Source organism: Odocoileus virginianus, chromosome 4, assembly GCF_023699985.2.
Source record: "Odocoileus virginianus isolate 20LAN1187 ecotype Illinois chromosome 4, Ovbor_1.2, whole genome shotgun sequence".
NCBI classification, from domain to species: domain Eukaryota; kingdom Metazoa; phylum Chordata; class Mammalia; order Artiodactyla; family Cervidae; genus Odocoileus; species Odocoileus virginianus.
The window spans coordinates 66,021,263-66,049,035 of NC_069677.1; the positions used below are offsets into that span (position 1 = coordinate 66,021,263).

The window sequence follows — 27,773 nt, forward strand, 5'->3', positions numbered from 1 at the left end:
AACTTTAGATACTCTGGTCCAACCCTCTCATTTTAGATATGAGAAAATGGAGGCACAGAGAAGTAGAATGACTTGCGTAAGGTCTCATGGTATCACTAAAACAGGTTTCCAGATTTCTGGCTCCATACACCTTAAGCATATCACCATACTCCTCAACTGGCAGCCACCAGACCTGCTCACTGACACAGGACCTTAGAGTGAACTTGACTTCCCTAAGCCTCAGTCTCTTCACATACTAACTGGAGCAAATCACACAGACCTCGTGGGCTGCTGGGGGGAGTCAATGAGAGTACCAGGTGGCGCTAGTGGTAAAGAACCCACTTGCCAACACAGGAGATGTAAGAGATGCGAGCTTAATCCCTGAGTTGGAAAGATCCCCTGGAGAAGGAAATGGCAACCCACTCCAGTATTCTTGCCTGGAGAACCCCATGGACAGAGGAGCCTGGTGGGCTACAGTCCATGGGGTTGCAAAGAGTCAGCTGTGACTGAAGCAATTTTACATACACACACACACACACACACACACATACATGGGCACCCAGCCAGGGCAAGTACATAGCAAATAGTAAGTGTGTGATAATTGATTTTATTTATAATATTCAGACTCTTCTTTTGGCATGGAGTTCTCCTTTCTGCCTTTGTGTTCTTCCTTGACTTCCCAACTTCCAAGGCTGAATTTTTTAACTGATCCTCAAAAATTCACGTAGGCTTCCCATGTAGCTCAGCTGGTAAAGAATCTACCTACAATGCGGGAGACCTGAGTTCCACTCCTGGGTCAGCAAGATACCCTGGAGAAGGAAATGGCAACCCACTCCAGTATTCTTGCCTGGAGAATCTCCTGGACAGAGGAGCCTGGCAGGCTACAGTTCATGGGGTCGCAAGAGTCGGATACGACTTAGCGTTATCTGTCTTTATTTCAAAAATTCACTCATTCTCGTGAAATGTAGTTGTGTTCCTTTGATCCATATTTCTAGTCTGTTGGAATATTTCAGAAAGACAATGCTATCTTAAAATATACCTACTGATTCCTTAAACACGATATGCTGACTCCTCCTTCAGAAACTTCCAGGTAAGTCTAGGGTGGTAAAGTCTGTGAAAAAAGGCACTCTCCTCTGCTCTCCTCCAAAGACTGGCAGAATGTGATCATTCTTTTTACCCACTCAGACTTTAACATCACGACTGTTATACTGAGGACGACTTAGAAAATATTCTTCAATTTATTAGAATAAAATAAGATAAAGCTCAGTTTCATCTAAAGGAGGAAGAAAGGTTACAGCCGCGCTATCAGGAAGCGACCCTGACTCTGCGAAGAGAAGCTCCGGTGTGTTAATACACTAATATGTTTGAATGGAGACACTGGGACCTCAGGGTAAGTGAGCTTTTACCCTGAGACCGTAAAACTCCAGAGTTGCTGGGGGTAAAGTTGTTGGGTATAGACTATGAGCTAAAGAACAAGATGGCAAGGCCCTGGAGCTGATCGGTGGTTCCCGGGCTGGTCCTTGGTTATAGGCATTCTCTCAGCTCCATTGTTGGAGAAGGCACTGGCACCCCACTCCAGTACTCTTGTCTGGAAGATTCCATGGACGGAGGAGTCTGGAGGGCTGCAGTCCATGGGGTCGCTAAAAGTCGGATGCAACTGAGTGACTTCACTTTCTCTTTTCCCTTTCATGCATTGGAGAAGGAAATGGCAACCCACTCCAGTGTTCTTGCCTGGAGAATCCCAGGGACGGGGGAGCCTGGTGGGCTGCTGTCTATGGGGTCGCACAGAACCGGACACGACTGAAGCGACTTAGCAGCAGCAGCAGCAGCAGCAGCTCCATTGTATCAACAAGCACAGCAAGACTAATTTTCCAAACATTCTTTTCATTTCCCTCATCCTAACTAGCTCAGGTCACTTATTTTTCAAGGGCTCCCATCCCAGCATCCTCGGATCCTGTTGCTCCGGAGAATACAGCCAGCCTGTAATTGTTCCAGTGCCCGTGTCTGCTCACCCAGAAAAACACTGCCTTCCCCATCCTGCGTCTTTCCAAATGCCAACTTTCTGGAAACTTTCTTGATCAACAACACAGAACAAAAAGAAAGAACACCTCATCTTAGTCCTGTTCAGCCCTCTACCATTTACAAAGTGGACTTCCCTGGCGGCTCAATGGTAAAGAATCTGTCTGCCAAGCAGGAGACATGGGCTGTATCCCTGGGTCGGGAAGATCCCCTGGAGAAGGAAACGGCAACCCACTCCAGTATTCTTCCCTAGGAAATCCCATCAACAGAGGAGTCTGGTGGGGCTACAGTCTATACAGTTGCAAAGAGTCGGACACAACTTAGTGACTAAACAACAACGACTTTTACTAAGCACTGTGCATACAACAGCTGATCTCCTTTCTCACAACACCCCTGTGGACTGTGAAATAATATTTCCATTCCAAAGATGATGATGTTAAAGCTCAGAAAAATTAAACCAAAATCACAACACCACATGGCTTATAGTTGACAAGGTTGGGTTTTTCAACCCTGATTGTATGACTCTGGATCAAATTCCTTCTAGCATACTTAAAAGGAAGACTGTATTTATGTGATTCTAAATATTAGTAAATATAAACCACCATCTCATCTTCTGACTGATATGTTTAGTAGCTGTGTATCTTTGTAGGCCAAATTCAGTGTCAAATGTGTACTTGCCATTCAAAAAACTACACATCATTAGCTATTTTTACCAAAAAAATGGGTTTTTCCTGTTCAGCCTATATACCACAGACATACTGCTGACTGGCTGATCATTTATGCATTTTACTTCATATTCTCTGCCATTCTGCATGACTTTACCACATGGTGCTTTATTTAATTCATTCTGTAAAATGGGAATGATGCCTGAGATGATTATCCTGATAGTTAAATGAGGCAATGATTACAGAGACCTTAGCTAGCAGGTGTTCACTTCAGTTCAGTTCAGTCACTCAGTCATGTCCACTCTTTGCAACCCCATGGACTGTAGCAGGCCAAGCTTCCCTGTCCATCACCAACTCCCGAAGCTTACTCAAACTCATGTCCATTGAGTCGGTGATGCCATCCAACCATCTTATCCTCTGTCGTCCCTTTCTCTCACTGCCTTCAACCATTCCCAACATCAGGGTCTTTTCCAATGAGTCAGTTCTTCACATTAAGTGGTCAAAATATTGAAGTTTCAGCTTCAGCATCAGTTCTTCCAAAAAATATTCAGGACTGATTTCCTTTAGGATTGACTGGTTTGATCTCCTTGCAGTCCGAGGGACACTCAAGAGTCTTCTGCAACACCACAGTTAATAAGCATCAATTCTTCGGCACTCATCCTTCCTTATAGTCCAACTCTCAGATCCATATATGACTACTGGAAAAACCAGAGCTTTGACTAGATTTGACTCGCCTTTACTAGGTTTTCACTTAATGGTATTACATACTACTGCTTCTACTGCTACAACTTCATTATATTCACTAAAACCAAGTAGTTTTTTTTTTTTTTTTGTAATATTTATTTATTTGGTTGCACCAGGACTATGCACTAGGGATCTTCTACCTTTTTTGTGGCACACAGTGTTCTTTTAGTTGTGGCATGTGAACTCTCAGTTGCTGAATGTGGGATCTAGTTTCCTTACCAGGGATCAAACTTGGGCCCCCTGCTTTGGGAGTGTGTAGTTTGAGCCACTGGACCATCACCAGGGAAGTCCCTTAGGTAGACTTTTGTTTTCTAAAAAGTGCCTGATGTACTATAACGCAGTGTGGATACCACGATTCAGAGAAGCAGAAAAATGATTTCGTCTCCTTGGCCTTATTTAATCATTTATTTCTTTTCAGGAAGCTCCTGGAGCCCACAGTCCAATGGAGGACACGGACATGCAGACAAACAGCTCCTCCGTGATGATGGAAGTGCTCTAATGAGCACGCCCAGGGCTTTGAAGGAGGCAGACTTACACTGAGTTTGGGGAAAGATAGTCAGGGAAGACGAGGTGGAACCAAGTCTTGAGAGACAGGGACAATTTCTCTGGGATCCAAGAAGGAAAAACGCATTCTATTCTAATAAGAGGTCAGGCAAAGGCAAAGGAGCGGGAAACAGAATGAAACATTTGGAGAATGGCAAAGAGGTGGGGTTTCCCACACGGCTCCGTGTTAACGAATCTGCCTGCCAATGCAGGAGATGCAAGAGACACGGGTTGGATCCCTGGATTAGAAAGATCCCCTGGAGAAGGGCATGGCAACCCACTCCAGTATTCTTGCTTGGGAACTCCCATGGCCAGAGAGCCTGGCGGGCTACAGTCTGTGGGTTGCAAAGAGACAGACACACTTGGTGACGAAGCACACAAAGAGGCAGATGTCTGCTTCACAGACGCTGGGCAGGGCCGGATGGGGGATAGAGATGGAGGGACTGGCAGGGACCTGGTCATGAAGAAAGCACCAGGAGGGCCTTGGATTTGATCCTCTAGTCTGGTAGAGAAACCTTACCTGCATACTGGGATCACCTATGGGAGCTTGAGAACACGAACACGCAGGCTGCATCTCGAGATTCTAATTCATTTGTTCTTGGGTAAAAAGGAAAAACTCTCCAGGTGATTCTAATGTGCACCCAGGACAATGGTGAGTCCTTTAAAAGATCTGAAGCAGGAATCATTTAAACAAATACGCAGACAGGTCATTCTGGGAGTAGTTTGATGAGAAGGATGTCTGGAGGGGGCTGGAAAGAAGGCAAGGAGACAGCTGGGGATGGCAAAGAGAGAAATAAGTAAAAGCTATTTGAATGGAAGAATCAACTAGTTATAAACTCAAGGAGAAAGAAAGGGGGAACCAGACCAGAGGGCCAGTCTGGCAGAAGAAGAATTAAGTCAGTGTGCTCTCTGAGGAGCCTGTGGGAGACGCAGCTGGCACTTTCAAGCAGGACGCCTCCACAGTGGACTTTGATCCACGATGGACTTTGATGCTAAGAGGAAGCTGGGCTGATGATGCAGCCATGCATCGCATTGACACACAAGCTGGCTGCACACATGAGCATGGATGATGCCCAAGGAAAGCAGATGAAAGAGATGAAAAAGAAATAGGGCAAAAGAAGGACCTTGATCAATACCAATACTGAGAGGTGATTGGATGTGTCAGAATCACCTGGAGGTTCTTACTAAAAATATAGTTTCTTGGTGCTACCCCAGACTGAATCAGAACAGCCAGGGGGTAAGACCCCAGAAACTGATTTTTCCTAAGTTCCCAGGCACTTCTGAATCAAGGTTAGGCTGGACACTGTATCAGTTTGCTAACACTGACATAACAAACTACCACAAACTTGGTGACTTAAAACAACACAGATTTATTCTCTCACAGCTATGGAGGCCAGGGGTCCAAAACCAAGATGTAGGCAGGTCCATGCCCTCTATGAAGCCTCCAGGGGGAGAATCCTTCCTGCCTCTTCCAGCTTGTGATGGTTCTGCAGTCCCTTGGCCTGTGGCTGCATAACTCCAATCTCTGCCTTCATCTTCACATGACCCTCCCCTCTTTCTGCATCTCTTTTCTGTTTGTCTCTTATAAGGACACTTGTCATTGGATTCAGGGTCCACGTGATAATCCAGGATGAATTCATCTCAAGATCCTTAAAAATTTACATCTGCAAAGACCCTTTTTTTCCCCCATAAAGGTCACATTCACAGTTTTGGGGATGTAGAAACATCATCTAGCAGGCTACCAGACACCGTGACGATAACTCAACTGGGTGGATGAGGGAGGGGACTGGAGTCCAGAACTCCAAGCTAAGTTCTCCAACAGTGGCAGGAAGAGGTGGGAAAAAAAAAAAAAACCCAAGAGAGAGTCATCCGCTAAGTATACAGCTCCACTTCTAAGTCTCGTGCAGCCCTAGGGATCCCAGGCCACTAAGTATCCAGGGCTCCATCTGAAAGTACTTTAGAAAACAGAAAAAAGCACCACAATTACCAATTGATAAAATACTAGACCACGTTACCCTCAAAACAGAGGTGAGCACTTTGAAGGGCTGAAAAGGCTTTTATTTAATTCACTTTCTAAACTAAATGAATTTGATATGAAGCTAGGATTTCATCTCTAAGATGCTGTGGCCATTTTCTCCTCACCACCTTAGTAACTTCCAGTCCAAACAATAAGTCACCATGGGAGCATGGCATCAGTTTTTCCATTTTCTGAAATATTTCCTAGGAGAGATTTCCCTGGCAGTCAGGGGGTACGGGTTTGATCCTTGGTCGGGGAGCTAAGATCCCATACGCTTTGTGGCCAAAAACCCAAAAAACATTTTTTAAAAATCCACAGAAGCAATAATGTAACAAACTCAATAAAGACTTTAAAAAACAGTGCACATCAAAAAAATCTTAAAAAGAAAAAAGTGTTTCCAAGGAGCAGGCAATACTCTCAGTCAACAACACTGAAGAAGGTTTGGTTATACCTTATACCTCCCTTCTCATCACCTCCCAGTGTCCCAAAATCTTCACAGACTGCCCTCATTTTTATATCTATACATGCTCTACCTTCAAAGTTCTACATTATTACTATTTGCATGGGCTCCTTGATGCACAAAAGCTGTCTGCCCTCTAACAAGGAATTCCCCTTCTCAGCAACAGGGTTCGCATGACCAGAGGGTCGATGGTGAGTGGTGGGGGCGGGTGAGTAAGGAGTCCAGTACTTGGCTGAAGTTAAAGTGGCAGCCAGGGGATAAAGCCTTCAGGATCTGATTCTCAGTGTGGTCAAATCCACCCCATCATACAACCACCCCATCATAATGTGAAAAGGCACACCTCTCTGTAGCCTCCACCCAGAGACTGTCCCAAAGTACTGCTGAGCTAGCAAATCCACAAGGATTTGCTGTCTCTGTGCTTCATCGCCGTGTCTAGAGTGGTTCTCCCTGGACAGGAACACACAGGAGTCAGCTGAGGACCGTGTGAAGTGCAATGTCCGACACAGTGGGTTATCTATGTGTGGGCCATTTTCCTTTACGTCAGGGTGGGGATGGTGGAGGTACACAACCAAGTGTAAGGTTCAAGGAAACCAAGTTTCCATATCTGCTGGGGAGATGACAAGTTATCATGGTGATGATGATGGTGCCAATGACGATGAAAACTAATATTTACTGAGCACTTTCTACATGCCAGGCCCTGTGCTGAGTATTTGCAGACATTATGACCCACTTAGCACCAAGAGAGCTGATGAAAAGGAGAGTGATTAAAAGATGTTTAGAAAAAAGGGAAGGCATTATAAATTCCAGGATGTTCGGAAAGTCCATAGAACGTCAACAGAAAAAGGGAGGACAACTCTCACATTGTCCCAGCCTAGGATGAGTTAGGAAGTAGCTATCTGCCTGGTATTTCAGAAAGCATCCTTGGGCAAGGAGGTCAATATCATAGACTAGGTGTATCAAGATATGCCTGCTGTCCCCTGTTTTCACCCCATTTCCCAAGACCATCCAGATCAACCTTGGCATTTAGCTGCCTTGGGAGTGACAAGGCCAGATAAGATGGGGCTTCCTTTGGTGGGTCCTTCCTGTTGCATCCTGAAATGGGCACTCTGAGCACAGAGCAGCTTAATCAAGGCTGCTTTATCTGAGGCCTCTCCAGATGTCCTTGGACACCAAAGCTGTGTTCTCCCAGCGAATCACTTTGCCTATATGAGATGGACACACTTCACAGCCAAAGTAGCTCCTTTCTTTGCTGTGACATGGAGAAGGCTCAATGGCCATGAAATTCTCTTGGGCTGGGCCGTGGAGAGCTCCAAGCCCAGTGTTCTGCAGGAAAAGACTGGGCAGGTTGCCAGTGAGGAAATCCAGCCTGGTGGATTGAGTCAGATGGTGAAGCTCTACAACTGCCAAGCAGAGCAGCAGTCCAGAGGCTGAATCGGCCTGCAGACCTGGTTCATTCAGCCCTACAGTACTTTAGAAGTTGTCATGTCCTCCAGTTTGCCATGATCTAACCGTTCTATCTTCTTAAATCCAGCCTACACTGAACATTCCTACAGTGTATTCCTACAGTGATTCACAGGCCTCCTAAAATTTAGATGGTGAGATACCAGTATCCAAGCCTTTAAAACTACAGAAGTACTCCATTTTAATGAAGAAGAGGTGGTCAGAAACCTTAACACGGAATATATTTGGGTCACATAATATTTCTTCAGGTTCCCTCCAGTTTGTTCACTCCCATGTGGAAAATCTCCTACTATATGAGTCCTGGGAGACAAAGAGGGTAGGTATCAAATTCTCCACTTTGTTTCAAATTGTTTTATTTATTTTTAAATTTTTATTTGTTTATTTTTGGCTGTATTGCAAAGCTTGCAGGCTCTTAGTTCCTTCACCAGGGATTGAACCTGGGTCCCAGCAGTGAAAGGACAGAGTAACAACCACTGGACCATGATCCCTAAAGTCATTTTAACGATACACTCTGCTCAAGCTCTGAGAAAGGGATGATAACTCCTCATCAGACCTCCACACAATCAGACTCACACTCTCAGAGGCATCCATTTTTAGAGAGGGTTTCAGGGGCTTCCCTGGAGGTCCAGTGGTTAAGACTCCATGCTTCCACTGCAGGGGGTGCAGGTTTGATCCTCTGTTGGGAAACTAAGATCCTGCATTCCACGCAGCATGGCCAAAAAAAATTTTTTAACTAAAAAAATAAATCCAGGAAAAGAGGGTTCCATATTCACCATTAGCAGGTGATGTAACAAGGGAAGCAGTAACTACAGAGGATGCACAGCTCCTTACTCGGTAAGGGCATTTTGAATTGATATCATGTTCCATCACTGCATTACCAAGACAACAACAATTCTAGAAACTAGATCAGAGAAGCACAGCCTGGATGTCAAACAATAGGGTCAACACAATAAAGCCTAACCAGCAAGACACTTGGGGAATCTCAGAGGAGTTCTCAGTGGAAGAGTGGCGATCTCTTCAAGGAAGCAACCCTACCTGGTCTAGAGACTTTGGGGGTGCTGGTACAGAGTGAATCCCTTGGTCTGGAGACCAATCTAAGCATCCAAATGCCAATGTACAGAAATGATTTTTACGGCCCTGGGCTGTCAGCTATTTATTTGAGTCCACGTAGATACTTTCCTTGTGCACACATTCCTTCTCTTCTGTTTTCCACAATCTCTCCCCCCAGTGTTTTCCATCATTTCTCTTCCACCTTCCATTTTTCCAGTTTGAAGCCACCACTGGCAATACCGCAATCTCTGGAAAGAGGCCAGGAATGACACAGACCTTGTGGAACTGTCACCTTACCCTGTGGTTCAGGAGGTGCAGGTGACTAGAGGGACCATCAAACGCATGACCAGAGGCCCAGAAGCTTTTCTGTACTGCAGAAATGCTACCAAAACTCTGGCCAGACACACACATGGATGCACAGTGGTTCAGACAAAGGAAACTGGGAAAAACTGTGGGGCGGGGGGGAGGGCAGAGTATTAAAGGAACTAAATTCCTGTTTGCTTCTGCCAAGTTAACCCTCAAAATTAATCTGATCAAAACTAAATGAAGGTTTCTGGCAGTGGGTATCCAAACAGTTCCCCCTGCTCACCTGTTTTAGAGTGAAATGATCTGGCGGCGAAGGGAACAGGGAGCAATTACATCAATAAATATGTTGCCTGCATTAAAAAAAAAAAAAAAATGTAAAATTCCCCAGACAAACCTAAACTCAGTGTAGATAAAAGCCCACAATAGACTGTTTAGAAAAATTATGCTTTAAATACACTGATTAAAAAAAAAAATCTAAAAATAGGCTGTTCTGTAGAACAGCTCGAGTCTCTGCCTGTGCTTTCATTTTAGAAAACAAATGCTCATGGACTCCTCAGGGGGAGGGGTTTAGCACAGGGATTCAAACGCACAGAAAATGGCCACCGGGGTTCAGAAACCTGAACGCAACAACCAGGGGCACTCAGGGGACCTCCTGGAAACACAGGGCACTTACCTTTCACAAGAGTCAGTGCTAGAGACAGATATAACCTGTTTTTTTTTTTTGCCCCACCAGCGACATAAATCATGGCCTCCAAAGTGATTTGTTTGCTGAACGCCACAATGACTAATCACCCGACTTTTGTTTTTCTCCCTGAACCAGAGAACCTCATAGGAGGGAAACAGGTCATTTTTAATGTAAGGGAGCTGCTAGGATTGGAGGTAAGATTCCTGTTTAAGCTTCATACATGAAAAAGAGAAGTTAAGGACCTCAAAAAGTATTTCCTAAAATAGGGACGCAGTCTTCTTATCAGATATGCCAATCATTCAATAGAAAAGAAAGTCTTAAAATAGATCATTCAAACATGGTACAAAGCTCTTGAGTGATTTCCTGAAACTTGTCAAAAAACAAAAATGAATATTCAGACTTAAATAAACAACCAAACAAGGTCAGAACTCACTTTGCAGTGTATATTCATTTACAGGGAAAAAAACAAAACATTCTCCCAGGTAATTTACAATGCTTCTGTGCAAAAAAAGTCAACTTGCAGGGTAGAGTGGCTAAAGAAAACTCCAGAATTGCTAGACCTTGACAGGAAAAAATCTTAAAGGTCAGGCTTTTTTTTTTTCAAACCCGATTTAGCACAGCACCCGGGGTAGGCCAGTTCTCTAATGTCTGAGTAAAACCCCATTTGGGGCTTCATTTCACTGCCACGTCATCCCTTTTTCCGTCTATCCCTGTGCCTTCGGCTTGCTCAAAGTGGTCCTCCCACCCCTTCCCGTTTTAAAGCAAAGATGGAACATGCATTAGTCTGAGGGAAAGGGTGGAATAGGCAACAGAAGAAATTTGCAGCAGGGACCCAGGATGCAGTAAGACTGGCCACAGCCTCCCCTACAAGTACCAAGGACCACTCGAGACCTTCGCATCCCTGCTCTCTGAGTTCAGGTCAAGGACTATAGGACCAGAATAGACGGGTCTACACAGGGACAGACCAGAATGCTGAGTAGATTCTGAGACCAAAAAAATCCTCCCTTTGGTCTAGAAGTGAATCGGCGTTCTATTAGAGCTAATCAGAAATCTCCATGCCTGCATGAAAGTGCTTATGCATTTGGGGAGACGGATTCTGAATGCCTCTGTCTTCTGCCTGGCGAGATAATAAATTCAGCTCTGTTTTTACTGAATCGCTGGTCTTATTATCTAGTGATAATCAACTCTGCAAATAATCACAAGTGTTCTAACACACAAACAGGAAAAATGACACAAACAGAACGGGACCTAGAAACAACATCCCATGCACAAAGCAGGAAGTGGCAGCTTGTATCTGTTCTCACCTGGCACAAAGCCGGCCTTCAGGGGGTGGCCGAAAGAACCCCAGGATGCTCCTCTAGCACTTGAACAGCCACTGGATTCCTCAGGACCACGGGGCAACGAGGACCATGCGCACAAGTGTGACCAGCAACATGGTCTGTGCGAGCTGGGTCTTCCTCTTTATACTCCTAGAGAAAATGCTACATTCCTCTCAAAACTAAATTATCGGAGACCTTAGTAATTTTCACTTAAATGAGAGAGAAAAATGCTTTAAAAAATAGGAGACAGCCTTCTGCCTCTCTTAGATTAAAAGGAAATTTTCCTGACTCTCTTAATTGACAAGAATCCAAGAGCTTCGATGGAACAGGAAGTTTGCATTGTGGTGTCTTTCTGGTGACGTCTGTAAGAAGCCCAGCAGGCATGGCGGGCTGCTCTCGTCAACAGAACAGTTGGAGAGAGCCAGTACTTCCTTAGGCTTGGCTTGCTGACTGCCCGTTCCTGCTCTCCTGATAATCCACCTTAGGACAGGACCTACCTGTTTCTGCAGCAAACTGGACAGGCAAGGGACACTAGCTTCTGTTCCCTGTCTGCCACAAGTGGTATGACCCTGAGCAAATCCTATGACTTCCCTGCACTTCTGTTCTCTTATCTGGAACATGAAGAGGCTGGGCTAGTTTACTTCTCAGGTTCTTTCCAGCCAAACAGTTTCAAAACATGATTCCTTACCTCCCATTTTGTCACCTGTTGATTGATTCCCCAACCAGTAGAAACAAATCCTCATTTCCTCCAAAGCAGACCATCTCTCCCACCCTTAAACCCATGCACTCTCCTCAAAAGTGTATGGGTAAAGGCCGGACCCAAGGTCTGGCCAGTACAAGTACCCCTTGGAGGACAGTGGGAGGGAGCTTCGCAACTGGGATCTCTGACCAACCTCAGATATGGAATTACCATCTGCTTGCTTTTCTGCCAGGGAGGAAGTAGAATTACTGCTGGAAGGAGCCTTTTCCATCACTGAACCAAACTTCCTCAGGTTACAGGTGAGGAAATCAAGCCAGCACAGTTCTGTGCCTTTCTTTCCCAAGGCAGCACAGTGGGTCACGGGAACCAGTCCAAGGCCTCCCTCCAGTCCGATCTTTTACATGATGGTCTCTGACCTCCCCCTCAAAACCCCACTGCAGGGCTCTGGGTTCTTACCCCTGTAGACTTCCTTAGGGCCTCAGGGCAATCCCCTGAGGAACTGTTTTAAACTTTCAAAGTGACAGAGCAACTCTGGGAACATAAAGTCCCACACAGGGACAGTGACAGCTATAAAGTGAAAGTGAAAGTGAAGTCGCTCAGTCGTGTCTGACTCTTTGCGACCCCATGGATCTTTGCGACCCCATGGATTGTAGCTCGCCAGGCTCCTCTGTCCATGGGATTTTCCAGGCAAGAGTACTGGAGTGGGTTGCCATTTCCTTCTCCAGATGATCTCCCCAACCCAGGGATCAAACCTGGGTCTCCTGCATTATAGGCAGATGCTTTACCATCTGAGCCACCAGGGAAGTCTAATGACAGCTATAGCAAGACACAAATCTTTGACCTGGTCAGTGCAGCAATCCACTGGTGTCTTCTCTTTAAAAGACAAGCCTGCAGCAGTACTTGGATGATAGATAAGAACAGGTGAGAAAGACAGGGAGGCCCTGAGGGCAGGGTCTTGATCTGACGATACCTAGCACCGAGCTCACTTTTGTTGAATGAATTCAAGTGTACATATTACCTCTGTCCATTCGCTTCTTGTCAAAAATTCTGAGATTACTGGAATACCAGGGGCAAGGGTCTCTAAGCCACAATCAGGAACGATGAGCTATTTCATGCTCTCAGTATGTGGCTGGGGAAACTACGTGGGGTGTGGAGACAGAAGGCTGGACTTTGGAGCTAGATAAGAGCCCAGAGTGTGAAAAACTCATGTCTACAACATCAGACCGAACCTCTCAGACTCAATTTCTGCCACACCAGTTATTTGGAGATTCTAGTAAGATGGCTGAGATAATGTACGTAAGGGGCAGAATGGTCTTCATGAAATTCAGTTCAGTCTTCTCCCCTCAGGGCCTATGGGTTTAGACATAGAAGCCCTGATTCTAAGCAAGGCTCCAGGACACTGGCATCCTGTTCCAAAAGAAGTGAACCGTCAGTGGAATGCCAACAACAGTTATAAAATGACTCAATAGAGTTTTAATAAACATATCCTCATTGAGTCACATGATTTTTAAATTACATACAAGGAATGTAAAGTGCAACTTAATAAACACGAGTCAAATATGTTTTATATTCTCCATAAATAGCTTAACACCAAACATGTATGTATGTCTCAATCCTTTCCTGTGAATAAATAAAGAAGAGAGCTGGGAAGAGGAGGAGAAAAAAGGATAAATTATTCTCTCACCTATAAAATGAGGTTGGAAACAATGTGAACTAGTCTAAAAAGTATATGATTACAAGATGTGAAGAAAAAGGAAATATAATGACACAGATGTTTATCAACCAGAAGACAGAGTCAGATAGACAAATGCATCAAACTATTTTAATGGTGTGCTTGTGCACTGTTACTGCCATTAAATATATTATTGGTAACAACATTTAAAGTTGCACTGGTTTTGCAAACTCTGGGCATAGGAACAGGGTGTTACCACAGGAAAGAAGTTGATATGAGGGCTGTGTCACCCAGCACTGCTATGGATACACTGCAGATGGCAACAGTGGGGTGTGATAAGACTACCGTTCCTTTACTATCTGGGATCCATGTGTCTTTATCTTATTACAAAATAATTCGCAAACATGAATAACACAAAACTTTTGAGCACAGGCACATCTTTATGGATTTGAAATCAGCCTAACAAGTCTCAGGTTTATCTCCTTTCTCTGCTTCCTAAAAACCGGCATTTGCTAATCTTCATCACTGCAGTACTTGTTTAAAATGAAGATTCTCAGGAGTCTGCCTGAAATTTACTGAATTTGAGTCTCTGTGCCAAGGACCTGAGAACCTACATTTTAGTCAATCCATCAGGTGTAATCTTTTATAAAAAAAATTTTTTTTTGATGTGGACCATTTTTGAAGTCTTTATTGTATTTATTACAATATTGCTTCTATTCAGTGTTCTGGTTTTTTGGCCATGAGGTGTGTGGGATCTTCTCTCCTACCACAGACTGAACCCACACCCCCTGCACTGAAAAGTGAAGTCTTAACCACTGAACCACCAGGGAATTCCTTCCCATGTAGATTCTTATCCATACTAAATTGCAGATCATTTGAACTCTCACAGGATAGACTAGCTATCATGGAAGGTATGCACTTGCCATGACAAAATGAACATGCTAAAATAAGTCATAAAAATAAGCCTTTAGGTATAGACAGATATTAGACAAAAACACATATACCTAAAAAATTGTAAGGGGAATGGAATTAGCATTTATTAATTGTTTACTATGGCATGATCCTGACCAAGTTATATATTACTCAGTCTCCAAAATAATCCTATTTGAGTTATGGATGGAAAAAGTTAGGCTTAGAGAATAACTTTTCTGAAGTCACAAATCTGGAAAATGGCCCAGCTAGGTTATGAAACTAGATTTATCTGACCCCAGCCTTCTCATTCCATTGTACTAAGCTCATATGCCCATGAAAACACATACACACGCGCGTGCGCGAGTGCACACACACACACACACTCTCTCTCTCTCTCCTGTCACACAACAGTCATATGGCAAAAGGCAAAATACAAACCTGATTACTGTTAGAAACCTTTGCATCAACAGAAATGTAGTTTTTAAGAACTTTCTATCAACGGATATTCTTTGGTCGTCTGTTGACAACAGAATAAAGAAGATGACAACTATCAAAACCACATTTAACATCTTGAAATTTTAGTAGTCAGAAGTGTGTTTGGGGGCTTGCTAGCATAAAATTTTTGTGGTGAGTCTTCACATTTTTTTTTGGAAATGAAACCAGTTGATATCCACTCTGCAAGTCACAGCATGTTACAAAGGAAAACAACAAATAAGGGATCTAGCACTTGTCAATCCAATGGCCATCTTGGGCCTCATATCCCCTGTCTCCTTCATCTGGGCTTCCCTGGTGGCCAAGTGGTAAAGAATCTGCCTGCAATGCAGGAGACCTGGGTTCGCTCCCTGAGTGGGGAAGACCCCCTGGAGGAGGGCATGACAACTGACTCTAGTACTCTTGCCTGGGAACCGTGACTGAAGCGACCAAGCAGAAGCCCAACATTCCACACTCTCTCCTCTGGGAAACCCTCTACTGCTAGCCAGAGCCCTGTTCTCTCATTCTTCCTTGCTCTCTTGTCAGACTTTTTGCTAGGCCCTCCAGAGCTCCTTCTTTTCTCAGAAGGTTCCCTCCTCAAGCTTTGCCTCTCTACGGTTTTTCACTGGAAAGTTTGCTCTCTCATCTCTTAACTTTTTTTATATCAGTGATTCTAAACTAACCCTGGCCTCCCTCTGGGGTGCAAAACCACTGATCGTCTGGGGGACATCATACTTCATACTTCAACACTTCAAACTCAGGCCCTCGAAAATGCAGTCCCTCACCCTTCTCCAAGTTGTCTTCATGGGTACCACTGCTCTGAAAATCTCAGTGTCAGCTTTAGCTGTTTTTTCTCTACTCAGATGTCAGATTGGGTCAGTTTTTCCCTTTGCGTCTGTTCCTTTCCCATTTCACTGCTATCATCCATTTCCAGCCTTCCCCAGGTTCCTCCCACCCTGCCTTTTCCTTGGTGGATTGTGGTGCCGTTCTAACTGGTCTCCCTGTCTCTGGTTTCTGCCCTGCCTTTTCTTCTGATTTCAAAGTAGGTACTCGATAAATATTTGCTGTGACATTTATAGAACTCCTAGAAGTTTGCAAAGCACATTCACACTCAACATCTCATTTGTTCCATTTGGAGCTTAAGTTTATTACAAGTAGCATTCCAGGCTTACAATCTGATTTCTGTTACTTAAGGCAACCACTGGAGCTACTTCTAACTTTGACCCTTGTAAATTAAAGCATCTCTTAAATTGCTTTACTTTTGAAGATTCAGTGTCTTGTGTGGCCTATAAGCTAAAAGAGAAGAGCATTTCAAGTCAAAGAGAGCCCCCTTGCCAAAATACTTTTTTCTCTGCTGATAAAGGTGATGGTGACAGCAAAATCAAAATTTAAAAGAAACTCCATTCTGAAGATTTTTAAAAACAGTTTTTCCTATTTATCCAGTTGGTATCCTATTTACAAGTCAATCTCCAACATCCTTGGAAGCTGATATTCTGGCATGGTAACAGAAAAATTCTAACAGTTGAGCAATAATTTCTCACTAAGAGAATGAACATGACCATTATCATGACTGTAAAAACAAGAGTAATATGTTTGGTCTTAAATACCCAAATAAATGCCTTAAATACCCAAATAAGAGCTCAATAAACATTTGTTGAATGAATAAATGAATTCAGAGCCGGTCTTACTATTGTTTATAAATTGAAAGCATCAGTTTCCACAGATGGATGGAAAAGTACGTTAAACTTGAAAAAACAAAAACAAAAAAACTTGCATTGAGGGGCCAGAACTGTGATACGTCAACTACCCCGGTCTCTTCTGGGTACACTCCAACTGCTGCAGAAGTAGGCGGAGGAAATGGGGGCTACTGGCAGGCACTGTCTTCTTGACTCGGCCTCTCTGGAGTTAAGGTTTCAAGCTCCTGGAGGGCAAGCACTCTACCTTGAACTCTGTGGTCCTAGCCCTGTGCTCTGTGCATACTGAATGTGCATCATAAACGTGGTCTGAGAGGCAAAGTCCTCCATGACCTGCCTACATTTTCACCTTTCAATCCTTCACATCTATTCTTCCTTACTTCGCAGAGGTACTGTGAGGAGTAAGTTAAAACACAGCACTTAAAGCATTTAACACACTGCCTTGCACTCACACACAAAAGTGCTTGGTCAGTGGTAGCTGTAACCATCATCTGGGGCTCTGTCTATGTCTCAAAGGTGGAGCTTAGTGTGCTGGGCTGTCAATACATGTTGGTGTGAACAGTGTGCCTCCTGGGGGTGGACTCTTCATATGTGTATCCTCAGAGCCTAGCACGGTGCTCCCCCTGTAGCAGGCCCAGAAGCTGAATGCATGAATGAGCAATCGAGATGCAAGCTCCAGGCCTGCCCCAACCCAGTCTACTGGGTCTCCCTGAAGAGTCATTTAAACTCTCTGGGCCTTGGTGACGTCTGTGGGTCCTTCCGGCCTGAAGAAGCCAGAAGATGAGACTCACAGAAGCTCTTACAACAGTCACCGGCAGAACTGGAACTAGAAGGCTTTCGTTCCCCCTTCATCACCAGGCACCTCACACATCAAGTCTACTTAATAACAGCTTGCCTAAATGTCACTGTCACTTTGTAATCCCCAAACCTGGTGGATTGCTGGCCACAAAGCATAAGCTCCTTGGGAGCGGTTTAGTCCCTCAGAAAAAAACATCGCCTATTTCAAGTAGAGTACAAAAGATGCAAATTCGATTACCTCAGTTAGAACAGACCAGCTTTAACAGAGTTAGTGTCTTGAGCTTTGGAAGAAATCACTTGGAAATCCTTGGTTCCGAGTCCTCCATTTCCTCCACATCTAGATCTAAAAAGAAGTAAAACAAAAAGAATAACGTCTCATGACTAGGTGCCAGAACCGAACGTATCAGAAACAAAAGTGACTTCCAAAAGCATGTGGACTGAACACCTACTGTCAGTCCAGCACTGGGTAAAGCAATTGACATAGGTGATCTCATACAGTCCTCAAAACACAGGAGACATCCCCCCATTGTACAGCTGCATCAAAAGGGGCTCTGAAAGGTCACAGAATCTGTTCAAGGTCACAAAATCTGTTCAAGGTCTATGTTAGACCCGAGACTTAAACACAGGTTCACTCCAGAGTCCAAACCCTGGGTTATTAACCTGTAAGTCAGGGTTTAAAAACTTTTTTTGACAGTGACCCACCATTTTTAAAAATCATATTACATAAACTGAAAGTCCAAAGCCTGAAAACAACACTTACTCTTATTATATGCAATGCACTCTGATATTTTCTAGTCTATTCTTTTTTATATTGCATTATATATTCTATATCTTTAAAAAAAAATCTGGTAGCAACCCACTAAACTGATTTCACAATCCTCTAATGGGTTTCTATTCTTGCTGGAAAAACACTACCCTCAGAGATAGTACCTCACTAGAAGTTTCTCGAAAACCGCGGACCTAATCCTCCTATGCTTTTTAACCATGAGAACCTGACCGAGTAGTTGAGCTTCATAATTAGAAAAGTTTCTAACCTTTAAAATATGTCTAAGGCACCAAAATACGTATCATCCATTATGGATCCTTAGAAGAGATATTTAATTTGGGCCAAAGTCCAGAATGTAATTAGTCACTTACCTATAGAAGAGGAGTTATAAAGTGGCACCACGGACAGACTAAAACCTCAGGTGATTTATAATATATCCTGCAAAGTGGCTAACAGCGGGCGGTCATGTTGTACCAACAGAGACCTAACTACGGCCGAAGTAAGAGGCTGAGATTGCAAAGCCCTGGGGGCAGGGCCCTTGCCTTCGCACTTCCCATTCAATTCCAGGGGCTTTGGTGCTCAACCAGGGAAATCCTCAGGTTCCGGGTGGGTCAGGATGGGGGTCCCAGTCGCGGTACGAGGGAGGGGAGATGCGACTGTCAGCGCTGTTCCCGAGCCTGCTGGACCGGAGCCCGTCACGTCCCCCGCCCTTGGGTACGCGTTGGTCCCCGGACCCCCGCCCTCCAGCATAGCCTTGCAGATGGGCCACGGCTGCGGCGCAACGTGCCCGACTCCGCGGTTGGACCCCGACTCCCAGGGCGCGGGCCCAGGAGTCCGGGCACCTGCGGGCGCCGGGTCCCCGCAACACCTCGGCTTTCCAGAGTCCGCGGAGCTCCCAGTCCCGCGCAAGCGTCCCTCGACCGGGTTTTGAGGCTCCTTCCCGGGAGAGCAGGGGTCGGGCCGGCCTCGCCTCGCCCGCCCACCCCGCACACGGCCCCTGCGCTGGCACTTACAGGGCTCGGCCGCTGCCCCGCGAGAGCGTTCCCCGGGGGTCCATGGCGCTTCCGGACCCGCGATTCAGGCCGCGGCGTCTCGCAGCACCGCCCAGAAAATGGACGCCGGCGGCTCGGCTCGGCCGGCCCGTCCCGCCCCCGGCGCGGGGTTGGGGACGCCACCCGGCCGGGAAGAGGGCTCCTCGGCCTCAGCCGCGGGCCGGGCTCCGGGGCACCAACGAGCGAGCCCAGGACCAGGCCTCGGGAGGACAGAGGCAGGCCCGGGACGTGGTGGGGGGGTGGGGTGGGGACACACCTCGGCCCCGCAAGACCCCAAACCCAACCTGGGCGCTACGGGGAGAGGTGGGGGGGGCCCACAAGGGCCCCAAATGCCACCAAGGGAGCTGCGGCCTCAGCCTCTCTCCTCTTGGGAGATCCCAGAACCCGTCCCAAGGGCAACCAGTTAGGGGTCTACAGCCACAAAGCCTAGTCCGTACCAGAACCAGGCCTGGGTTTGCAGACGGGTCCCCAGGTTCCGCATCCAGATCCCAGACAGCATCCAACCCCTGCCCGTTTAAGGGAGGCAGGTTTCAGAGAAAGTCAACTGCGGCTTTCATTTAAATTCTCAGGAATCGAGTGTCACCTGCGCTTTCCCATGGCTAACAGGAGATACCTAGATAGATTTTCCCAACGTGCTATGAAAGCTAGTTCGGGCAAAAGACCCAGGCCTCCTCCTGAAATAACGCGCACTGACTGCCTGCTATGCTAGACCTTTCCTCCAAAGATTCAGGGACTGCTCATTGAAAAAGTATTTACTGAGGCCTGCCACAAACCCGCCTTTTGGAGGAGCTACCAGCCTAGTTAGCTATATTGTACAGGTTTTGTTTGCTTGTTTTCTACAAAACCATCCACCTTCTCTGCGTTTTGGTGGTATGAGTCTTATTTGTTAATTTTCTTTTGAAGAGATGCATTCCCAGGTTACAGTTTAAAAAGATAAGTTCTTTGCATGACTTAACATCCTGTTTTTAGTTTGGAATACAGCACTCTGCAACCTAGTTCCTGATCACGTTTTAAGATTGTGAACATTCTTAACGGAAAACCTATGGTTACCAAAGGGCAAACATGTGGGTGGGGGCAGCAGGGATAAATCAGGAGCTTGGGATGAATATACACACATTACTGGAAGACAGATAAGCAACAACAGACCTACTGTATAGCACAGAGACTCTACTCAATATTCTGTGATAACTATAAGAGAAGAGAATTGGAAAAAGAATGAATATATATAATTAAATTGCTCTGCTCTACCCCTGAAACTAACACATTGTAAATCAACTATACTCCAATAAAATTTTTAAAAAGTCACTCCCAATGCAAAAAGAAAAAAAGATTGTGATGATTCTGATGAATAAAGTAGAATCCAATATTATATACAAAGTTGGTAAAACATTTTAATAATCAAGGAGAAATATACTGACCTAAAGTCAAATCAAAGCATCATGTAATTTAAAAATAAAGACAGGGTTTTGAAGGCCAATAGGTCGGGCAACGTGCACACACATGTACACTAGCAATTCCTAACTTCCTCAAAGCCAAGCGTCCTTTATTCTTTCTCTGTGGGTCATGTTCAAAAAGAGCTATTCCACTAAATTGCATTTATTAACTAATGGTTCATCTTCCCACTTAATAGAACAACAACGCTGGGATGTTTGTGTGTATGTCATTGCCCATCAGAACTTCAAAACCTGAGTGAACCCATTGTTAATCATGGACTCCAAACTAAAGAAATCTCTGGTCTGATTGCAACTTTATGTGTCTCCATTGATGCTTTTGGAAAAACTAGGCATGGGGATTAGGAACCTCAGGTTGGAAAGTGCCAGTATGAGGTACTGCTCTCCATGCTGCCCTCCTGGGATTGGAAGGTGGGAGGGTGGCACAGCGAGGCAGTTTGGCCTTTGGATTCAGTTTGGCCTGCCTGGGTTTAAAGCCTAGCTTTGTCACTTAAAAGGCTACTCGCTGACTTTAGGCAAGTTACTTAACCTCCCTGAGCCTCAGCTTGCTCATCTGTAAAATGGCACTGATTTTAATATTACACTTACCTCATAGGGCTTTTTGATAGTTAAATGGGATAATATGTGTGAAGCATCTGCATTATGGTTATTGGTGCTGGAAGTCAAGTATTCACAGTTCTAAGTTTCTACCATCCAAGCAGTAAGAATCTTAGTTCCCATGTGGTAAGCAACTTCTATACCCTAGAAAATTTCTGTGGGTAAGCTGCCAGGGTCACATGCTGAGTGACATAAAGGGATTTAAATACAGGTCTGACTGTACAGTCCACTTTCTGTGCTGCTAACATGTTCCCTGTGGTACCTTGATCAGATGCTGTCAACAGCTTGTTAAGGGTGAAATCAGCTCTGGCTTTCCTAAGAGGCTTAGCAAGTGAATGGCTCCTTACATACACTTGTGAATTCACAAACAGTGGCATTTCTTTCTCATTAGAGCCAAATGTTTCTCCAGAAGCGAGTAGATTTCCCCCAAATTGTTATTAATAACTAAAATATCACAGCAACAGTTTTAAACACTGCAGCCTAAAACTTACATAATCATCCTGTCCTTCAAAATTTTCCACCCTTCCTCATAACCAGTTACATATTCTCTTTCTTAATCATTCTTCTGAGTATGGGGAACTATCTGGAAATTTCCAAGAACATCCCAACTTGTTATAATATTTATTCTTTTCTACAAAGATTTATTCCTTTCAAAGCAACTAAGCATGATATATTTTTATATCCTTATAATACTTTTCAGTGCATTTGCAAATAAAAAAATATCCTAAGACTTTTAGTCTTAAAAGTCTTAAATTTCTACTCTTAGTAGCTCTTCAACATCTCCCCAGCATGGCTCCTGATCCTTTTCTAGTGGCCTTTTGTAGGAAGCTTTCCTTGTTTTCTACCTCATTTTGTTTAATCCTTGCATGATTTCTATTATGCTATGACTGCCTGTTTGAGCTTTCTGATTTAAGATTCTTGGCCAATTTACTGCCCCCCCTTCTTTCTCTTTTTTAAGGTTTCCATAGTCTCATCATATATAAAAAGTCTAAAGCCTGTCTCATAAACCCACTTGCTTCCTTTGTTTTCCACCATGGGTTAGGAATCTGGAAGTCATTCCACTTCCCATTCTTCCTCTACTCGGTTAATTTATTGTTTTATTTCTCTCTTCCCCTCATCTGGGCACTCACCAGGTTCTATCACTTGGCTTCCTCTTCTGTAGCTACTTATCTCTTTCCCCTCAAGCATTTTAAGAAAGTCCCTGTCCAAATCTTCTATAATCCCCACCACATTTCTGAGAGGCCTCTTGTGATGTCATATTGAGAAGTCTACCAAAATCTTTGCAGAGGTAGGGTGTAGACAGGGGTGGCAGCTCCCCACCCCTGGGAGCCAGGCAGGAAGTAGTAGGAACTGGGGCCTAGAGGGTCATATATGTCCCACCTAAGTGGGGAATGGGGGTGTCACTCCCCAACCCCAGACTCATTGTTGTCAGATGAGAACGCCAGATCTGCAGAATTTTCCAATGGAGTCCAAATCAGGATTTTTATATAAAATATATAAAATGTTGACCACATTAAAAAAAGAAAATGAATTTGTATCTTATCAAGCCTTTAGCTGTAACTCTAATTTATAGAAAATCTCTGAGATAGAAGAACATGTAAAACAGCATGAAGGAATGCAATCTCAAATTTCTGACTGTGGGAAACTATGAGTCAGACAAATTTTATCTTCAACAAAATTTTTATGATGATAGCAAGGATGACAGGAAGAGAGGGAAGGAAACCTATTGATTAAATAAAATTTAAGGAAATATTAATTGTACTGTATGAACCTTATTTGGAATTGTGCTTTGAACACTTTTTTTTTAATGACCTAACTGGACAGATTTGAATGCTGACTGTGATATTTGATATTAGTAAAGAATTATTGTTATTTGTTGATATGATAATGATACTGTGGTTATTTTTCTTTTTTACTAGTTGACATTTTTCATGTTTTTTTAGTATTCCACATTTTAAAAACTTTTTATTTAGAACTGTTTCAAAGTTATGGAAGACTTGCTAGAGCAGTACAAAAACCCTATGTATACCACACCTATATCTACCTTTTTATCTATTTTTTTTCTTGAATCATTTGTAAGTTGCAAATATTATTCTCTTCTATACCTAAATACTTTAGCATTTATTTCCTTTAAAAAAATGTTCTCTCTTAGCATCTTTATCTTTTAGAGACTCATACTAAAATATTTAGAGATAAAGCAGTGTGATCTGGGATTTGCTTTAAAGTAATACAGATGAGGATTTCCATGAAACAAGATTGGCCAGTTATTGAGAATTGTTGAAACTGAGCCATGACTATACAGGATTTCACTGAAGTAGTTTTTCCATGTTGTACACGTGTTTAAGATTTTCATAATAAAGTTTTAAAAGATTATATTAATGAAAGACTTTAAAGTGATATGCAATGCTTATGGTATAGTAAGTAAATAGAAAGATACAAAATTGTCTATAAAAATATTATCTCAACTATTAAAATAATCACTGGGCATACATAAAGGACTGAAAGAATGCATGTCAAAATGGTACCATTCCAAATTATTTCAAGGTAAGTATATATTACTTTTATAATTAGAAGAAAAAGAGTAATATAGTTAAACAGAAAACAAAGTTGGCAATGGATTCAATTAAAACTATTGTTAGAAGTCAAACAAAGCACATATGTGGGTCGGACTGACCAGTGGGCCCCCAGTTTGCAGCTTTTGACTTAGAAAATGAGTCCACAAACTCTATCTTACAGGCCAATTCCACCTGCCAACTGTTTTTGTATAACCTACAAGCTAAGGATGGTTTCGACATCTTTAAATGATTGGGAAAAAAAAAAAGAAAATATTTCATGACATGAAAAGTTACATGAAAATCAAATTTCATTGCCCATAAGTGAAATTTTATTGGGACACAGCCATTCATTTTTGTATCTATGACAGTATATACATTATATATAATTCATATTATATATTAGTATATTTTTAATTTCATCAATAGTTTGTGAAAAATTGTTTTCTTTGTCGTTATATAAATATGCAGATAACATCCTCAGTTTTGCCTCCACTCACAGAGCTAAAATATTTACTATCTGGCCCTTTACAGAAAAAGTCTGCCAACCTCTAGTTTAGAAGCGGGTTTCCCATGTGACCTAAAAGCATCTTGATTTAGCAGAAAGAGCACTGGACTAGGAGTTAAACGAGGCCACTTAACTCTCTGAGTGACCTAAAGAAGTCACAACTTCTCTGGGCCACAGTTCTCTCAATATAACAGAATAAAGTGAACATACCATTCCCACAGCAACTGAAGTCTGGGGTTCATGTTCCCACAAGAGCTGAGCAACAAGAACAGGATGATGGCAGCTCTACGTGCTGACGTGCCAGCCATGGGTGGTGCTTCTGGAGACCATGGGACTCAAACAATCAGAATCCACTGCGGATGGCTTAATGGACACTCAGAGCAGAGCGTGGATAGGTGGGTGAAAAGCAAGGAAAGACAGGCTTTGTGAGCTTCAAAAGCTGAGCTGCATGCCTGCTGAGGGCAACATGATTTGGGCAAAAGAGTTTCTAAAATTTTCCATGCATCTATGGCCATGGAATTCTCCAGGCAAGGATCCTGGAGTGGATAGCCTTTCCCTTCTCCAGGGGATCTTCCTGACTCCAAGGTTCAAAGTTGAGTCTCCCACATTTCAGGCAGATTCTTTACCATCTGAGCCACCAGGGAAGCCACCTAAAACACATATTTTGGGTCTATCTCCAGGCTGAGCTTTGTGGAAAATGAAAAGCAATTGGTCACAACACATGTAAAAATCTGCCCATTTAAAATTTAGTCCAGATCCAGCCAAGTGACAGCGGCAGGGCTAGGGGTGGTCCCAGTATGAAAATAGGAGCCTTGGGAAAGAGACTTCCTAGACCCTGGGATAAATCATCCTAGGGAGGCCAATCTGTAGGCTCTTCGTCATAGCCACGGTGGGACAGTGGAGCCCCGAGGCCAACATCATGACTGAAGCCAGACAGAACACGGGAGCACCCAGCCCATACACAGCCTGCGTCTCAGGGGCTCTCCCAGCCTCCTTTTACTCCTTGCCACCGCACCTCTCTTTCTCCCCTGTTCCCGGCAACCCCAGCTTCAGGGTGCGGCACAGCAGCCTGCCTCCTGACTGCCCACTTTGTTCCCTATCCCTGATTTCCTGCACCCCCTCCCCACCTCCTTGCTGCCCCCTCGGTCCGCAGTCGTCCCATCTCCCCACGTGGCCCGCCAGATGACCATCCCACTCGCTTTCACATCGTTTCCCCAATACCTTGCATTTTCTAATCTTTCAGTGTAACCCCTCTGTTTCCCTACTACAGGTCCCCTACTTCCCTTCCACAGCTCAAGAAACAAGAGAAAAGGGGGAAAAATTACAAGGGCACTGCCCTTCTGGGCTTTAACCACATTCTCAGCTGGTGGCTTTTGTTTTCTCATCTCACTGGCTTGTAAGGCCCTCGGGGCAGGGACACCACGTTGCGCTCGGCACTGGGGAAGATGGGCAGGACTGTGAGGCCTTAATTAGAGCAAGGCCTCAGACAGGGTAGAAGATTTCAGCAGGCCAAAAAAAAAAAAGGAATTTCAAAATATCTATTTGGCAGCAATGACCACAGGGTAAGGAAGAGGTTTATTTAATCATATAAAGAAAATTATGAAAGACTTCGCAGCTTTTTATGAACACAGAAAAAAAAAATATTTATACCGGCATTTAAAAAACAAAATTGAACCAGAAAACAAACTTCCTCCATAGGCCAAATATAGTGACTATAGACGCAAACGCTAGTCTCGAACCCTGAACTGGAACAGCTGCAGAAGCAAGAAAACCATTAAAAGAAAAGATGCAAAATGAATCACAAGATCAAAAGAGCCATTTTCTGGTCAATGAGATGTTTGGGGCATGGCAGTATCATGCTGGGCTCACCTAACAAAGACAAGGGCTTTGGCAACTAGTCTTTGATTTACCTGCTTCCCACAGAAGCAGAACAGGGCCGCAGGGAGACCCCCCACGACCTGTCAGGGAAGGTAGAAAAAGCAGAAGCATCTTGCCTGCATCACAAATTCAATTTTTTGCATTCAAAGGCTTCTCAACTTAACATCTGCTCATGAATGTGAAAGAGTGGCAGCCCTTATGGAGGTCACCTGGCAAGGCAGGCAGACCAGCTTGGAGCAGGGCAGTCAGACATACGGTGGCTTATTAGGAGCCAAGACATTTTGAGGTGACTGAGGATAAGACACAGAGTCCCGGGGAAGAACCATCCTTGCCATCGGTTGCAGTGCCCCCAAACTGAAGGCTGAACTTCAGGAAACAGTGTAAAAAGCCACTAAGAGAATAGCATGTCATTCATTTCTTTCTGAAACAGAGAGGACATACAATTGTACCTGTCCATACAATGCCCTAGCTTTGTACACGAACCTGGACATGAGCTTCATAAGGAGTTTTCTGTCACATTTCCATTCTGCTTGGGTGGCAGTGGTCTCTGTCACACAGGAGATGCTCAACAAGTATTTGAAGAAGTGAACTGACTTGGTGAAGCCCCCTCCCACTCATCCCCACCCCCACTGACAAACAATAGTCTACTCCAAAGGGCTAGAACATTCTTCAATGCAGTGGAATGTTTCATGGCTGGTCAAATCCAAACAAAGTGGACTGAGTCCGGTCACTTCTAACTTCTGATAAGCAAAGCCCAATAAATTGTGAATCAATTTTAGAAGGGGCTTTTGAAACATTCAGAAGACTTTGAAGGGCCTTATTATTTCTAACTTGTAGAGCAAACCTATCCCTTTGTTCTTGGACTTTCTTTAGCAGATGAACCTAAAAGGCACAAAAGATTTCTGATTCTGAAGAATTTCCTTAGCATTATTTGTTCAAATAGAGAAAGAGCAGCCCAAGCAGTGAAGTCTTTAGAAAGCCACCAACAAACAGGCAAAGAGTTCTGCAGAGGCGTTTGAGGCGTTAGAGGACAAAGGCAATTTACTGGCAAGATGGGACAGACCCTTCCACTTCTTGCCTTTGAAAAAAAAGTTAAAGGAAGTGGCTCTCTCAATGTTTTGCCATGAGTCAAAGTTCTGGAGTTCTTAAGAAAAACAAAGCAAGAGGCTTCCCAGAAATTTCCTCGCTCTAGGATTCTTTTCTTCTGTGGATTTCTTGGGTTAAACTGAACCTGGGCCTGAATTTCACCAACACCTAGGACTGCAATGTTCAGAGCTTCACTGCATCTTTGGAGCAGTGCTGGGGTGAGGCTGGGTCAAAGGCAATGCCTCTGATGGCACCAAGTTCTGGGAATTTGGGAGTCTGGGCCACTGTCTCACTGCAGGGGCAACTTACCTAAGCCAGGCTCAACCCATGAAGTCTCAGACCTGACTCTGATACAATGGCAGTAACTCATTAGAAAGGAAAGTCTGCA

The 27,773-nt window shown here is 44.1% G+C and overlaps 1 protein-coding gene and 1 non-coding gene across 10 annotated transcripts in view; both read right to left on the reverse strand.

The window, feature by feature from the left end:
* Window positions 1-27,773, reverse strand: part of ZBTB38 (zinc finger and BTB domain containing 38) — a 131,124-nt gene that overhangs the window by 26,062 nt on the left and 77,289 nt on the right. For 5 of the 9 annotated variants that reach the window (XM_020879291.2, XM_070466665.1, XM_020879296.2 and 2 more), the window contains one exon: window positions 17,734-17,838. The gene's annotated coding sequence lies outside the window, so the exon portion shown is untranslated. Of the gene's footprint in view, window positions 1-9,527; window positions 9,595-11,233; window positions 15,050-17,733; window positions 17,839-18,632; window positions 18,973-19,274; window positions 19,382-27,773 lie in introns of those variants that run through there. The other 4 variants (XM_070466668.1, XM_070466667.1, XM_020879292.2 and 1 more) reach the window with 4 other exon arrangements.
* TRNAY-AUA (transfer RNA tyrosine (anticodon AUA)) lies at window positions 12,679-12,751 on the reverse strand. The gene has a single exon. It is a non-coding gene; the product is annotated as a tRNA-Tyr (tRNA).